Source organism: Amblyomma maculatum, chromosome 5, assembly GCF_055883805.1.
Source record: "Amblyomma maculatum isolate TAMU_Amacu chromosome 5, ASM5588380v1, whole genome shotgun sequence".
NCBI lineage: Eukaryota > Metazoa > Arthropoda > Arachnida > Ixodida > Ixodidae > Amblyomma > Amblyomma maculatum.
The window spans coordinates 17,788,807-17,803,983 of NC_139348.1; the positions used below are offsets into that span (position 1 = coordinate 17,788,807).

At 49.8% G+C, this 15,177-nt stretch overlaps 1 protein-coding gene across 1 annotated transcript in view; it reads left to right on the forward strand.

The window, feature by feature from the left end:
• LOC146187821 (uncharacterized) overlaps positions 1-15,177 on the forward strand; it is a 250,092-nt gene that overhangs the window by 211,033 nt on the left and 23,882 nt on the right. The window lies entirely within an intron of this gene.

Below are 15,177 nucleotides of genomic sequence, written 5' to 3' on the forward strand. Positions count from 1 at the left end.
CTGCCAGAACCGAGACCCCCGTAAGCTACAAGCAGATAAATGTAATTTGCAATTTATTATCTCGGTATAATTCTTGTAGAAAGGTAGTTATCTTATGACCTATGTCTCAATCACTCAGTAGGCACCATAAGCGCTTCCTGTTTACATTGTATGCACCGTTCACGTCCAGGGAGTCGCGCCTTAGCTATTTCTATGTATTGAATAAGCACGAACGTACTATCCTCTAAGTGCCTTATTTCAGAACCCGTTCATTTATTTTTAATATTTCCATTCTCTCAAAGCCCGAGAGTGTGAAAATAAATTAAATAAAATATTACAGAAAAAAAATGCATATAAAATCGTAGGCACATTGGCTATGATGGTAAAACAGGCAGAGAGGTGGTTCCACTGGTTGCAGGTGTGAGCAATGAACGAATTAGGCAATTGTCAGTGCGGCCATGTTCTCCGAGATCACCTCCGCGCGCACGTTTCTCTCCGGCCGTTCCAATCGGCTGGAGAGAGCGTTAGTTGGAAAATGGGCGTGGCAGCGTCTTTCGCCGCACCGCGGCGCTCGCCACCTATGCATCATAAAACCCCTTAATAAACTTGGCAGTGGCTTAGCTTGGTTAAGCATGGTAATTGCGAAAGCAAAAGCTATGGCTACGCCTAGGTTCAGCTGGTGGTGTAGCTGGTTGTGGTGCTTGTGGTTATGCTTATGGTTATGCAGTGATTGCCTCTGGCCACGGCATATGGTTCAACTATTGTTTATTGCAGGGGGCTACCTGGTTATTCTATGTATAACTAGTAGCGAGGCAAGAAGTGCAGTGGCTGCAACGATATTCATGGTTGTGGGTGAGGTTAAGGCAGAATGTACAAATGCCGCTCCGATACCGGCTGCAACGGCATTCTTTATGCCAGCAGAAATGAAAGCATCCCTGGAGACTGCGTTGGTTCCACCTGCCGCTAGGCCACCTCCTATAGTATCCAACGTTACACCCTAGGCGGTAGCTGTGGCTGCAGCCCCACAATTCTTCTTAGCTTTAGGAGCATGTGGCACAAATGCAGCTCCGCCCGGCCGTAGATCAACGTTGGGCTTAACTCTCGGTGTTAAGGGCGTACCCGAACCGGCGCCCCAAACGTCGTTCTACAGTGAACTAGAATATTCTAGTTCACTGTAGTCGTTAAACGGTCTCACAACAGCCTCAGGGATGACGTCACTCCGGTTGTAGCGCTCCCTCACGGAGGGAGTGGGAGTTGGGCCGCAGCTGGTAGCTACCGCCTCACGAGCCGACGGCGCGAGTTGGGGTCCCTGTATTTGCGGCAGATGGGATGACGTCACTCCGGCTGTAGCGCCTCTTGTGGAAGGAGCGGGAGTTAGGCCGCGGTTGGTAGCTACCGCCTGGCGAACTGACGGCGCGAGTTGGGGCTCCTGTTTTTGCGCAGCTGTGCTTGGCGGCGCGCCAAAGGTTACGCTAAAGGTCAATAGAGAGTTTTAGTACTGCGTAGTGAGCGCTACGTACGCACAGCCCACGTACTTTGCGGAACGCTACGCCACCGTCGCGTACATGCCACAGAAAGACTTTTAGTAGGGCGGAAGCGTATACGTACGCAGGGGTCTGAAAGCTAACGCGGCAAGCGCAGTGGCCTGTGCAGTGCCATCTCGCAGCCATTGAAAACCTGAATTTTCCAGCGCAGGAACTCCTGCTTCTTTGTTTTTCCGACAGGCGAGAGATGGAACCCATGCTGCAAATGTGCTGATTTGGTTCGTCGTTGTTGCAGAGGATGAGGATATAATTAATAACTTTAACCGAATCGGAGCACTACCCCCAGCAAACGTAGTAGAAAACGAAAATTAACAATACAACCCTGTGCAAATTTTGAATCCGAAGAAGCGACCCGTTTTTCCGAAAGAAACAATGTCATGCCAAAGCAGTTTTCTGAGTTAACAGTGCGCCTACGATGTCATCATTTAGGTCAAAGTAACTATGAACCTCGGAGAATACACTGCAAAACTATACGAAGTCAAATTAGAGAGGCGGAGTATATTTAAAATGCCACGAAACGTATGCCGTAAAAGTCGACACCATGGCCCGTAGGCAAAGAAAACTTACCAAATAATTTTCCGGTTTAGGCCAGCCGCAATGAACACGGTAGATGGTTAAAAGTTAGCGAATGTTTTGAAGAAAAAGTATGACAAAATGTGCTACGGCTTTTTTTGGAGCCAAACAATATTTAACGCGCCTCGATGAATCTGCGTTGTAAAAACCTACATACGCCTGAAATTTAGCTGTCTGCTCTTCCGAAAGTTTCAACGTTCCCTCTTAAAGGCGGCCGCTCAAATGATACAAGCTTTTAAGCTGAAAGTAGTCATCGCTCGGCACGAAAAACGAACTGTGCACAGCAGCGGACGACCAACAGTCCGTCTGCTCACACGAATGTTGTTCGCGGTCGCCGGCGTCGTCTGCGATCGAATAGAGCGTCGGCTGCGCCGCCGTCTGCTACAATGGACCGTTCCCTTCCGAAGTTTAAAAATGCCTTTTGAATGTAGTTTTGTCTATGGGCTGATTACTTTGAATGAAAGCTTTTAAGAAAATTTAGTACATACGGCAGCTGCATATGAGAAGCTTCCGCGATTGGGAGAAGCACCCAGCGCATAGCGAGCGTGTGTGCGGTATGTACGGCTTCACAACACATATTTTAGCGGCGTTTATAAATAGATTACCCGCGAAATGACTCAGCATACTTTGTCACACATTTATTCAAAGTACTCGCCAATATTTAAAGATAAGCAGCCTCCATTCGTAATGTACTAAACAAGAAAGATACTGCGGTAAGTTGTGTTCACGTGTTTTCTAAGGGCCCTACCAGCTCATACCCCTATAAGTCACGCAGCGTTATATAGATACTCCTCCTTTGAAATGGCATTTCATACTTTCACAGTCTGTTCTAGGATGCTTGTAGTTGCTCTATACCAAAAACAAAATCATAGTTGCGCCGTGAAGACCTTAAATGGTTTTGAAATCTTTCGCTTCCACATATTCTCATAGGGGGTAAGCCGGCGGCGGCGGGGTCGCGAGCGCACCATTTGTTTGTGAATACGGCGTTTGTCTATAGGTGTAAAGCCCACGGGAAAATTGGTATTTACTGCTTCGAGTTTCAGAGATCCTGGCGACGAAATACACCAGCTAGAAGTTCAAGCGTTCGAGCAGCGCATTCATAGAAAACAATTTGTGCGTCGCATAAGGCAATCCACGCCCTCTACTGCGGAGCAACAAATGAATTAGAAGTTTTTACTTCTTGCGAAACGTCAAATCACCTGCAATGAAAAGAAAAGGAACGAACACGCGCTGCGTGTTTGCTGCTTATCATGCGGGGCCATATAGCCAAACGTGTCTGTCGAGCTTTCTCATACGCGAGAGCAACACGCAGACGGTTCAGCGAACGCACGCAGATGTAGGGATTTCTGCGTACGCGAGCACGTATACGCAGTACGCAAGAATCGTGATGCGTATGACGCATGCGCAGTAAGCAGCACGCAGGCCGCCTACGTACGCAAGGGTTCTGCGTATGCTTACGTACGCAGTACTAAAACTCTCTAATGGTAGCTACCGCCTCGCTACGCGAAGGGCGGAAAAGTGAAAATAGTATTGATTTCGCAATAAAACTAAAAGTAGCGCCATCTCCTCTCTCCTCCTCCGGCGGCGCCGCTCCTCCTTTCGTATTTCGACCGTGGCTCCACCTACGCGGTGTACGACTAGCGCGCACTCTACGGAGCAGGCGCTGGTCACGGCTGCCTTGATCGACGCCCGTCGCGTCGTTTTGCACCGGTTGAAAGGGCGCGCAAACACGTAACGGCGCTCAGCCAATGGGAGGGTCAAATGCCGAAGGAGAGGGCCGGAGAGGAGACGGGCGGCAATCTTCACAAGTTGGCGCTACTTTTAGTTTATTGAGGGGTTTTAATGCATCAAGTGTTCCGCGGAGCTTGGCGCGAGTGTGGTACTCTCCTCATGGGGCTGGGACAGGTAGGTCACCGCCGCTTGCGACGGGGACTAGCCTGCCACCGAATTTTTGTCTGTTGTAGGCCGTCATTGCACCCGCCACCACTTCGTGGTGGACGACGGCTGTTGTTGCGGCGCGCGTCTTTCTTTCCCTCTTCCTTTTCTTTCTTCTCTATTTTTTCTTCTGTCTGCACTATACTCCGTTTCATACATCAAGTGCAACACTACCAAAGCTACAGCGTTTGTTTGCGCTCTCCGCATCCGCAATAAAAAATAGTGCCTGCTCTTGATGAGAGAAAATATTAGTTGCTTTGTCTGCAAGCCTAATACATTTTACATTTGCCATCAACTTCATAAAAAGCACCTTTTTTAGGGAGAAAAGGTCGGATTCGGCTAATTTGTATGTTTTTTTATGTCGGTTTTGTTCGTGCCGCGTTTTGCTGCCCCGCAACCTTGCCAGCTGTGTCACCAGATGGCGCTGGCTGGGCTATGCCCTCCGCGCTGCGAATCTCTTTTTGAGAAAATGGTTCTTTGGTGCACATTTTTTCTATAAGATCCGCTTTGTGAAGATGTCTAAGCATGCGAAGCATATTATTGCAAACGTGTATGCTCGGAATAGAGCCCGTTTCGGCAGGAACTACTCGCCTACAGAACGAGCGCGTAGTGATACGCCTCCTGTTTTTTTTTTTTCTTGCGGACTATTTGCATAGCTTTCGCTGCGTTGCACCTGATGTATGAAACGGAGTATAGGCAGCGGAGGTGGCTCAGCTACAGAGCCAGTAGCAGGCCCGTGCATTTTCTTTTCCTTCTTCCTACAGCCACAACAACAAAAACAACAGCAGCAGCTTGGCGTAAACTATAAAACACGTTTCCTCAAGTTGCACTTGAACCACAGTCCAGCTGCCAACTTTAAAATGCTACGGACGGGCAAGACTGTAGGCAACAATTTTGCGATTGTTAAAATACTAATAATATGGGGCCCACATGCGCAAAGTTAGGAAGCGACGACCCGAAGTTGCATGCCTGGCCGAAGCATGAATGCCTTGCTTAGCGCTCTCTGCTGTGGTTCCGCGTCTTTTTCTTTCTTTTTTTTTTGTCAGTGTTTATATACATGCCGTGCATTTGCGAGTTCATTAACTCGCTAAACATAGTATTTACGAGTGTGGCGGCTTACATAAACATCCATCGCGTGAATGCAATTCTATAAATGATTCCGCCACTAGCCACAAGATTATTGCTAACTTGGACGCATATGTCACGATAGCTTTTTTTTTTTTCTCTCGCGGTTTTAAAGCAGCCTTGGAAGATCGTAAGCACGCAAGTTTGATAGAAGTGAAGGGTAAACGTTCAGGCACCTCTGCCGTCATATGAGTGTATGCGAGGTTTTTGGAAGTGATCCCGTTAAAAACGGGCCAGCTTATACGATAGAAAGTGAAGAGAAGCTATTACCTCGTTTTTAAACTACGCGGCCCATTATAGCATAACTTTATGCGCAATTATCACGCCAGTTGCAACTTATTTCTTGTTTTCACTTGTTTGCATATGCTACAGACTGGGTGCAGTGCTTTTATTTTTAATTTTTACTCATATGCCTATACACGCAGAGGGCGAAGCCGAGCAAGTGGGTTAATTCAAACGATTTATGATTACACAGGGCGGGTAATACGACTATCATACGCGCCTGCCACACTAGTTAGAAATTTTTTATTAGCTTTCAATGATACGCGGAACTTGTAAGAACATTTTTGGCACTAAACCTCCGCCGGTTGTTAATGATACTAGCAACTTTCTGAACTAAATTACGAGGCAGGCAAACAGCGTGAGCAATTTAAAAAAGACATGTTTATTTACAAAACTCATGAGGTGGACAAAATGAAAAATAATATGGGCAAGCACAATCAAGAAGTGCACACAAACATTTCGTTTTTTACAAAGTTCAATCACTACATGATGACTAGCGTAGTTTTACATTCGCAAAGATAAAACTCGCCAGACTAAACATGCAGTTCCTATCTTGCTCAGCAGTTTTTTTGTTTTGTTTTTTTCTGGTAAGCTGCTTGATCAATTAATATTTTTCCTGTGTTGAAAAGTTGTGGCCTAAGCAACTTTTTTATGATTATCTTCGCTGTGTCAGTGCCGTGGTCCTTCATTGTTGCGCAAGCTAGAAGAGAGCCCCTCTCAAAGTAAGGCAACATAAGCTAGCGACATGTACGCTACAGTGGAATGTAGCGATGTACGCTCCACTGGAATTTGTTATATTAGCAAGCAAGCGCACAAGACAGGATTAAAAATGGGGAGAAAAACAAACGTCACACTTCACCAAATTGCAACAAGACCTTGCAGCTAAGAAATGTTCATGCATTTGACCACTCGAGCATACGCTCGTGATGCTTATTGACCGCCGGCTTCACGAGTAACCGTTAGGCACTCAAAGGCTACCACATACACGAGGTAGTCTTGACGAGTACCTGTTTCACAAGCAAAGAAAGCTATCTATACGAGCACAATGCGTAAATTCTTAGTAGAACGGAACGCATTTTGTGAGCGCGACAAGAACATCAACACTCCGCTTCGGTAGTAAACACGACACCTAAATTGTGAGACAATTCGGACATACATTGCGGTGAGTCTTGGCTGGAAAACCAGCTAAAATTGAAAGGCTGCATGACACATTCGTAACAAAGTTTTCGTCAATGTGCAGAGCTTATTCACGTGACGTCATTGCAGCTTTACTGGCAACCATGGCACACACAACGCAGATTGAGATTGATTTATAGGAAGGGAAAGGCGCGGTAACTGTCTCACTTGTTTTCTGTGGACACCACAACCACGCCGTAATGGAAGGGAGGAAGGTGGGAGTGAAAGTGGAAAGAGAGAAAGAGGAGCTGTAGTGGAGGGCTACGGAGTAATTCGACCACCTTGGGATCTTTAGCGTGCGATGACATCGCATAACACATGGACGCCTCTTCGTTTCGCCTCCGTCGAAACGCAGCCGCTGAGGTCGGGTTCGAACCCGGGTGCTGAGGCACAGTAGTCGGGCGTCTTACCACTGCACCACCCCGGCGGGGCACACACAACGCAACATCGGAGAGGAGGAAAGAAAGAGAGAGAGAGAGAGAGAGAGAGAGAGAGAGAGAGAGAGAGAGAGAGAGAGAGAGAGAGAGAGAGAGAGAGAGAGAGAGAGAGAGGGGGTGCGGCGAACCATAACACGGCGCCTGTGAAATCTGAGCTCTGGTTGGACGGCGTTCCAAACGGCGTCTCAAGTGTGCGACAAATGAACGGCGCGCAGTTGGTAGACCGGGGCCGGCGCTTCGGAGGCATTTGTTTGTGTGCTTTTAATTTCGAACCGCCCAACGTTATGGCGTCTCCACAATGCAGGGTTGCCACAACTACCGCCAGCTAAACCTGATGGTGAATAGTGTCGAAGTGGAGGCGGTGCGTGAAAAGTGAAGCCGGCGTCCGCCATCTTGCAAGAAGCAAGAAGGAGGTATCGCCAAGGGGCGCTTCCATATATAGCGCCCCATTTGCGGCTCTACGCTACTTTGCACTTGCCTGGATATCTTCACGCTCTTTTGGATCGCATCGGATAAAACTTCAGCTAAAAAGTTCTGAAAAAGAAAATGTGTATTTAATGAGCATATTGGATCCTACGGCACAGCGCATTTATACAATGTGTATAAATGTGCTGTGTTGATTATCTCGAGCATGAGAGCTTCAAGTGTTATGTCGTTGAATAGCTTATGTCGAGTATAATTGCACTAGACTTATTATAAGCCTTAATTGCTATCAATAATAAAATGAAATAAATAAAAGGAAATAAATTAGTCCTTTGTTTAAATTTAACTTTCCGCTACAGGATCAAGTCATATATCGTTAAATAGCTTGTATCGTGAACAAGATATTGCACTATAAGATTTGCTGGTATTAGCTAATGAGCTTTAATTAGGTGATTTCATTAACAATAGAACTTTAGGGTACAAAATGAAGCCATATATTGTTATAAAGGTCTATACGAGTATAATTCAAAATCAAATGGTAAACTACGCAAAACGATGTAAACCCGAACTAACGCGGGTCTCACTCGGCTAAAATAAACGCTTGGTAGGAGCGAAACTGTCTCAATGTTTACAGACTCAAAGCACGTAAGGAATGAATGCTAAGGGCTCCCGATTTTTTCTTTTTTTTGACCGCTTGAAAGAAACTAACATCTGGCGTTGGCGCGTTCGTCCCCTCGGTTAGCAATTGGCAGAAGCATCTGAAAGAAGACACGGTCATTCGTTTCTTTCCTGCACTTCATAAATTCTGTAACATCATCATAACACTTTTGCAGCTTGAAACATTTTTATTAAAAGGATGTCATTTTTTCTCACAGTGCTACCCAAAAGAGTTTGAAAGATGTCGCACTAGTTCTAGAAGTCGCAGTGTTATTATATTTTTCAAATGCTATTAATATCAATAAAGTAACAGAGTTGATTCAGCGTTGGTAAAGCAGGCAACGAATGCCGCTCATTTGGACAGAAAATTTTCATACGGTCAGCGAAGCATACGTGCCGCAATGCAGATTTAAGGGCATATTCACCTCCCGAAACTGTGTTCGTCAACTGTGTGCTCTAATTTTGAAACTCAGTTTACGGATGTGCTATGTGCGCCGCAGCGCAGAGTGTTTTTTGGTCCAAGAAGCAGGGAAAAAGATCTGGAGAACATTATAATAGCTCGGCCCCGATTACATCCACTCTCATCAAAATGTAAGGCGTACGAAACAGAAATTGGCAGTCTAAACAATGGAATTTGACGACAAGATGATTTCACTAAGATTTTCTTAAATTCACATGCGCGCAAGTGCTCGCGAAACGCGCGCCATGCGCTTGCGCTGGCCGGCGCCGCGTGCTTTTTGCCTCTTGCTACATGGCAACCGCTGACTCGACCGGCTTCACCAACACCGCCTAGACTAGTAGTCTAGGTGGTGTTGGCTTCACCCGCTCGCATTGGCGTCCATGGGGCACCGCCACTCCAGAAGTTCTATATAACCTCCTTGGTCTATGCGCGCAGAAAACGAGAGAACGAGCTGGACGATGCATCGATGCCTAAGTGCGCACTGCCGCCTGGTGGCGCTTGGAGGAATCGACGAACTTACATTTGGCTGGGGCTCGCGCCGATTGGAACGTTCGGAGAGAAACGCGCGCGGGAGTGATCTCGGATGCCGCGGTGCGGCATTTGTTTTTGTTTTTACTGAAGTTTTCTGTATATGTGATTACTTTCTATCCATGTCCACATTTTACGTTCACCGTCTGTATTACCAGCCTGTATGTAACAGGTGATATCGTAATCGTCCTGTAGGATTTTATGTGCGTTCTATCTCTTTTCGCTTTAGAAATCAAAATCTTTTTGCTCTCTCCTCAGCTGCATAGAAATTGCTCATTCGTTATGACTTTTTTCCAAAGTTCTAGCAATGTTTCCTTGTTTCTTGCACCAAGTTCATATAATAATCAGCTTGATTGGAATTTCGTCTTCCCTGCGGATGTCTTTAGGAATATTTGTTTCCGCCTTTTTCCAGTTTAGATCGATCAGTTCTGAGCTGCTTTATATTTTACTCGCCTGTGCTTCTCTCTCATTTGCGGGTGTTATCCTGTAGTCGCCGATAAGTTACACCTTAACATCGGAGAAGCTGTCGCGATTATTGCTTAAAATGAGCGCATATATGCTCGCGGGGAAGAATGCGCAAATTCGATGCGATGCAGGCACACCTACTCGCTATGGTGCTCCCTACCGGACAGCCAGAGGCGTCTCTCCAGGCACTCGAGGCTGTCATATCTGGTGAGAGCAACACTTCATCTACTTCCTTTCCAGCTGGAAAAGAAGACCTTGACTCCCAGCTCAAGGCACTGGACGAGGTACTCGCAACTGCGAGCCGCCTCCGCAAGCCTCGTTCCTCCGGACCCTCGCAAGAGCTCACTTCCCAAGGTGAAGTAACTCTGCATAACTCCTTTGCAGCCTTAGGCGAGGATCTTGAACATCAAGATTCTGACAAGACCGCTGCCCTACCATCCTCCGGTTCGCCTCCTGAGGTTCCCTGGTTTATCTCCTCTGATTGAACTCAGGACCAGGCTAACTCCACCACGGCACAACAGCCTTCCCGCTCCAACCATCCGGCTCCTGATCGCGATCGGGATAACGGTGGTTGGACTACGGTCACACGCCGAATCAACCGCCCCAAGGTGACTCGTGTGGCCACGGTGCTGTTCACCCCTCGAGAGAAGAACACTTCTTTGAGGGCAACCATCAAGGAACACATGAGTGCCTATCTGTATGGCCAGCCAGGGGTCATTGAGGTCCGGCTCAACCGGAAACGAAACATCGTGGCTGCTGATGTGTCATCCCAAGAAGCCCGCGATCACCTCCTGACCCTCAAGTCCCTCCTCGATATTCCCGTTCGCTCGTTCGAGGCTTCCCGCATGGACTTCCATGTGGGCACTATCTTCGGCGTCGATCGCGAGGTCCGGGAACAGGACATTGCCGAGGGCATTGAGGCTGATGTTGAGATACTCGGCGTCCGTCGTCGAGGCCGCCCTGTCTCCGTCCGCTTCGCTGCCCCTCCACCTAACCATGTCTACATCAATGGGATGAAGTTTGCTGTTCGACCACTGAAAGCTCGTCCCCTCCAGTGCACCCGCTGCGGAGCCTTTAATCATGTCTCCGCCGCTTGCACCAGGCCTGATCGCTGCTCCATCTGCGGCGGATCACACCACACTCGGAAGTGCACTTCTAGCACTCCCAAGTGTTTTCATTGCGGAGGTCGGCACCGGGCTGCTGATCCCTCGTGTCCCAAGTGGCGACACCAACAGCAGCTAACCACGGCTCTCCGCAAGACAACAACACCTGAAGATCGGCGGCAAGTGCTCAACGAGCTCCGCCCTCTTCAGCCCACTGGGTCTGGGTCTACCCAGTTCGAATCCTACTCAAAGGCCCTCCAGTCACGGAGTCCCAAGCACCCCAGCGTACCAGCTAGGGAGCCCCCTCAGCAACCTGTGGCGGTGGATATCCAAGCCACACTCACTTCGGTAACCGAAGCGCTACGACTTGCTGTCCAAGCGCTCATGACCCAGCTCCCACCCAACTCTGGCGCTCGCCGATTGGGAGAAGCTGCTGCTCTCATTACTGAGAGCCCTACCACTCGCCATCATGGCCAGACGTAGGAACAGGCGCAACCCTGTTCCCAGGAGACCGCGTGTCTTGCAGTGGAATACCAACTCCCTGCGAGTACGACACGCGGACCTCAAAGATCTAATCCTCCAGAAATCTCTGGAATTTGATGTCTTTGCTTTACAGGAGACCCGAGTCCCAGCGGAGAACCTCCGACTACCAGGATTCACCGGGTACTCTGGCCGCTCATGCTGCTCCAACCAGGACTGCAATGATGCCCCCTGCCTGGATCCTTCGCATCCACAACACAGGCCCCGCACAGCCATCTATGTGAGGAGTGACATACCCCACACACTGATGGATGTTGCCCAACCTGACCTAGGACAACTGGAGATCTGTGCCGTGCGCGTCCGTATGGGTGACACGGACACTACAGTTGCTTCAGTATATGTCCCTCCAGGAGTTCCTTGGGACCCCTCCTGCCTCATTGCCCTTCATTCCCGTCTAGGTAAGGATGTCCTTATCTGCGGGGATTTCAACTCCCACCACAGGGCATGGGGCAACCAGTCCAGCACCACCCGAGGCAAAAAGCTCTTGGACGCCATCAATGCGGCTGGCCTTCGTTTCCTACAGCCTACCTCCCCAACCTTCATTCGGCCAGGACGATCTTCTTTCATCGACCTGGCTCTCATCTCTGATGCCTGCCACTATTCGTGGGCCAGAGCACCTGACTCTTTGGGCTCGGATCATTTTCCCATCTTCCTTAACCCCTCTGTGAGGGGTAGGAGGAGGGAAAAGCTTTACCCCATTACCAAATGGGCCGAGTTCAGAGAACGAGTGAAAGACATCCCACTTGCAGGTGACTTCCTGGATTTTCTTGGACGTTCTGCCAAGAACTCCACAATCACCTGCGCAGTACCACTACATGCACCAGTCCCGGACCTACGTCTACTCGGACTTAGGGCCTCCAGACGAAGGGCTGAGCGAGTGGCCGAGCGCACCCACCATCCCGAACATTGGAAGGCCTTCCGCAGGATTGATGCTTGCTGCCGTCGTCAGGCCAATCGTCGTTCCCGGGAAAGCTGGGCCAGCATTTGCCGGTCCATACAGTCAGCCAGACAGTCCTCTGCTGCCTGGCGCATCCTCAAATCCCTTTTGCAGGTTGCCTCCAATCGACAACCTGTCCTGGGAGCAGCCATCGCAAGAGGCATTTCCTTTCAAGACTTGGCAGAGCAACTTGCCGACTTCCTTTCCAAGTCAGCCACGCCCCCCCCATCCGCTGGACTTCCAGTGGCGAATCCCCCTTCGCCCCTTCGGGCTACCCCTTCACCACCAGCAGCTTTGGCACAGACCATCTCTGCCCTCTGCAATGAACCCATTGCCCCTCATGAGCTTCAACGTGCCCTCAATCGCTCGAAGAAGAAATCAGCTCCTGGCGCTGACGGACTTACACTCCAGATGCTCCGTAATCTGGATGCCCCGGAGAAGAAGCGCCTCCTCGCAGTCTTCAACGACACATGGGACAGCAGCATACTACCGGACAACTGGAGAAATGCCATCGTTGTTCCCATCCTTAAGCCCCGTAAGCCGGCTAAACAACTATCCTCCTACCGTCCTGTATCTCTTACATCTGCAGCCTGCAAGACCATGGAGTTCATTGCCCTGGAACGACTCACATGGATCGCCAGAGCAACCAACTTCCTTCCAGAGATGCAGACAGGATTTCGGAAGCACCGCTGTACTGCAGACTCTATAGCGGATGTTGTCTCCACCCTTGAGGAAGCCAAATATGCGGGCGACGTTGTCTTCCTGGTTCTTCTGGATGTCCAGTCCGCTTTTGACAACCTGCCCCATACCATCATTGAGCAGGCTCTGGATGCCCTTGGAGTGACTGGGAAACTGCGTAGCTTTGTCTCGGCGTTCCTCTCCAATCGCACCTTCCAAGTTCGAGTTGGGCAAACACTTAGCTCTCCTCGTCCTGTTACATCTGGGGTTCCCCAAGGATCAGTCCTCAGTCCTTGGCTGTTCAACCTCGTCCTAGCTGGCCTGCCGAAGTTCGTTCAGCAGATCAGAATCCACAAAGTTTCCTGCTCCATCTATGCAGATGACATAGCCCTCTGGATCCGAGCTCCAAAGAGACGTATTGTCTCCGCTAGGAAGGCTATGCAACAGGCACTGGACGGCGTCCAGTACTTCCTATCATCTAAAGGATTGACCCTCTCGGCTACTAAGTCTGAGGCCCTCGTCTACCATCCCAGAGGAGCACGGAGTTCCCGCCGTCTTGCAACTTTGCATATCGAAGGAACCCCTCTTCCATGGAAACGCCAGGTGAGATACCTAGGTCTCACAATTGACGACCGTCTCACCTGGATCCCAGCTGACAAAGCCCTCATTCCCCATCTCGATCGTGTGGGAAGAGCAGTCCAGCGTCTCCTTGCTAATGGCAATGGTTGCTCCTCCACTTGGGCAATCAAGCTCTTCGAGGCAGCGGCGACTTCGGTCATCCTATATGCCCTTCCCTTCGTTTCCCTTCGGTCGACTCGAGTCATTCGTCTCGACACGATTCGAAGGCGTTGGATTAGAAGATTCCTCGGAGTCCCTCAATCCTCACAGATTCCCGCTACCCTTGCGGAAGCTGGTATCTACCCTCTGGATCTTCTCCTCGCCCAGAGGGGACTGACCCACATTGATCGTCTCAGCCATGCTCCAGATGGTGCCTCACTCCTAGCACGGCTGCACAGCAAATCCCATTCTCGTATGGGTAAGCTGTATACAGTGTACAGAGAAATCATCGGTCCTGTCCCAGGTTTCTCAGTCCTACCCCCTCCACCCAATCGACCCCCAATTCCTGTCTTTTTGGATACGGATGGTCACACCAAACGTCACACCCCTGTAGCTGCCTTCCAGCAGACAACTGCAGCCCTCCTTGAGGAGTGTAGACAATCTACACTCCTCTTTACGGATGGCTCGGTTCGACCCGCTACCTTCCAAGCAGCTGCTGCTATGACAGCACCGCAGCTAGACCAGTCTAGGTCCTGCCGCCTGTCATTCCCTGCCAGTTCAACAGCTGCTGAGCTGGCCGGTCTACACCTAGCCGCACAGTTCATCGCTTCCAGTGTCCCTCCTGGACCTGTGAATGTTCTGTGCGACTCCAGATCTGCTCTGCAGCTCCTGACTATCTACCACGGCACCAACCTCTCGGTGAACATTCTCCGAGCCCGTCTCCTAGCCCTTCAGGACTCGGGGTATCAACTGGCCCTACATTGGGTTCCAGGACATACTGGAGTCCAGGGCAATGAAGAGGCGGATGCCTTGGCCAAAGCGGCGCATGACAACGGTGCCCCAGTCACTGAGGCTGTCACACCTTTTGACTTTTCAAGACCCCTCTTGAGAAGGTCGATAAGGTCTTTCCATCCTGACCGTCGTATTGCCGCTGGTGAACATCTCCAACGGCTCTCTGACAAACTTTCACGGAAGGACAAATCCCTCCTCCTACGACTTCGAATAGGCTGCACGTGGACTCCGTCCCGCATGTATGCCTGTGGCCGAGCTCCCAGCCCAGCCTGTCCCTCTTGCGGCAATACTGGCACACTGGGACACTTGCTCCTCGTGTGTCCAGCCTCCGCTGGCCATCGCCAGAAACTTCTGAATGGCTATCGGAATCTTGGTCTCCCTGCTGATACCGAAGGGCAATTGCTCTTCCCATCTCGGAACCAACTTTCTGCTCACCGGCTCCTCCTGATTTATCTGGAGGAGTCTGGCCTCAGCTCTGTTCTGTAGGCCTGCATGGGCCCATAGTGCTTCGTGCGGAAATGGCGGCGACATAGGCGGCGTCAGCAACCTTCCCCTCCCCAACATTCCCCTAAACCCAACTTCCCCTTCCCCCTGGTCACCAAGAGTGATGCCACAAAGATGGCCAACATAAGACGTGACCAGTACCCCCTCCCCAAAAATAAACCATAGTCACCACCACCACCACCACTCGCTATGGCACGCTTCGATATATTGACAGGTTCAAGGTATCTGGAAACGCTGTGTATTCCAAATAACAAAAAAAAAA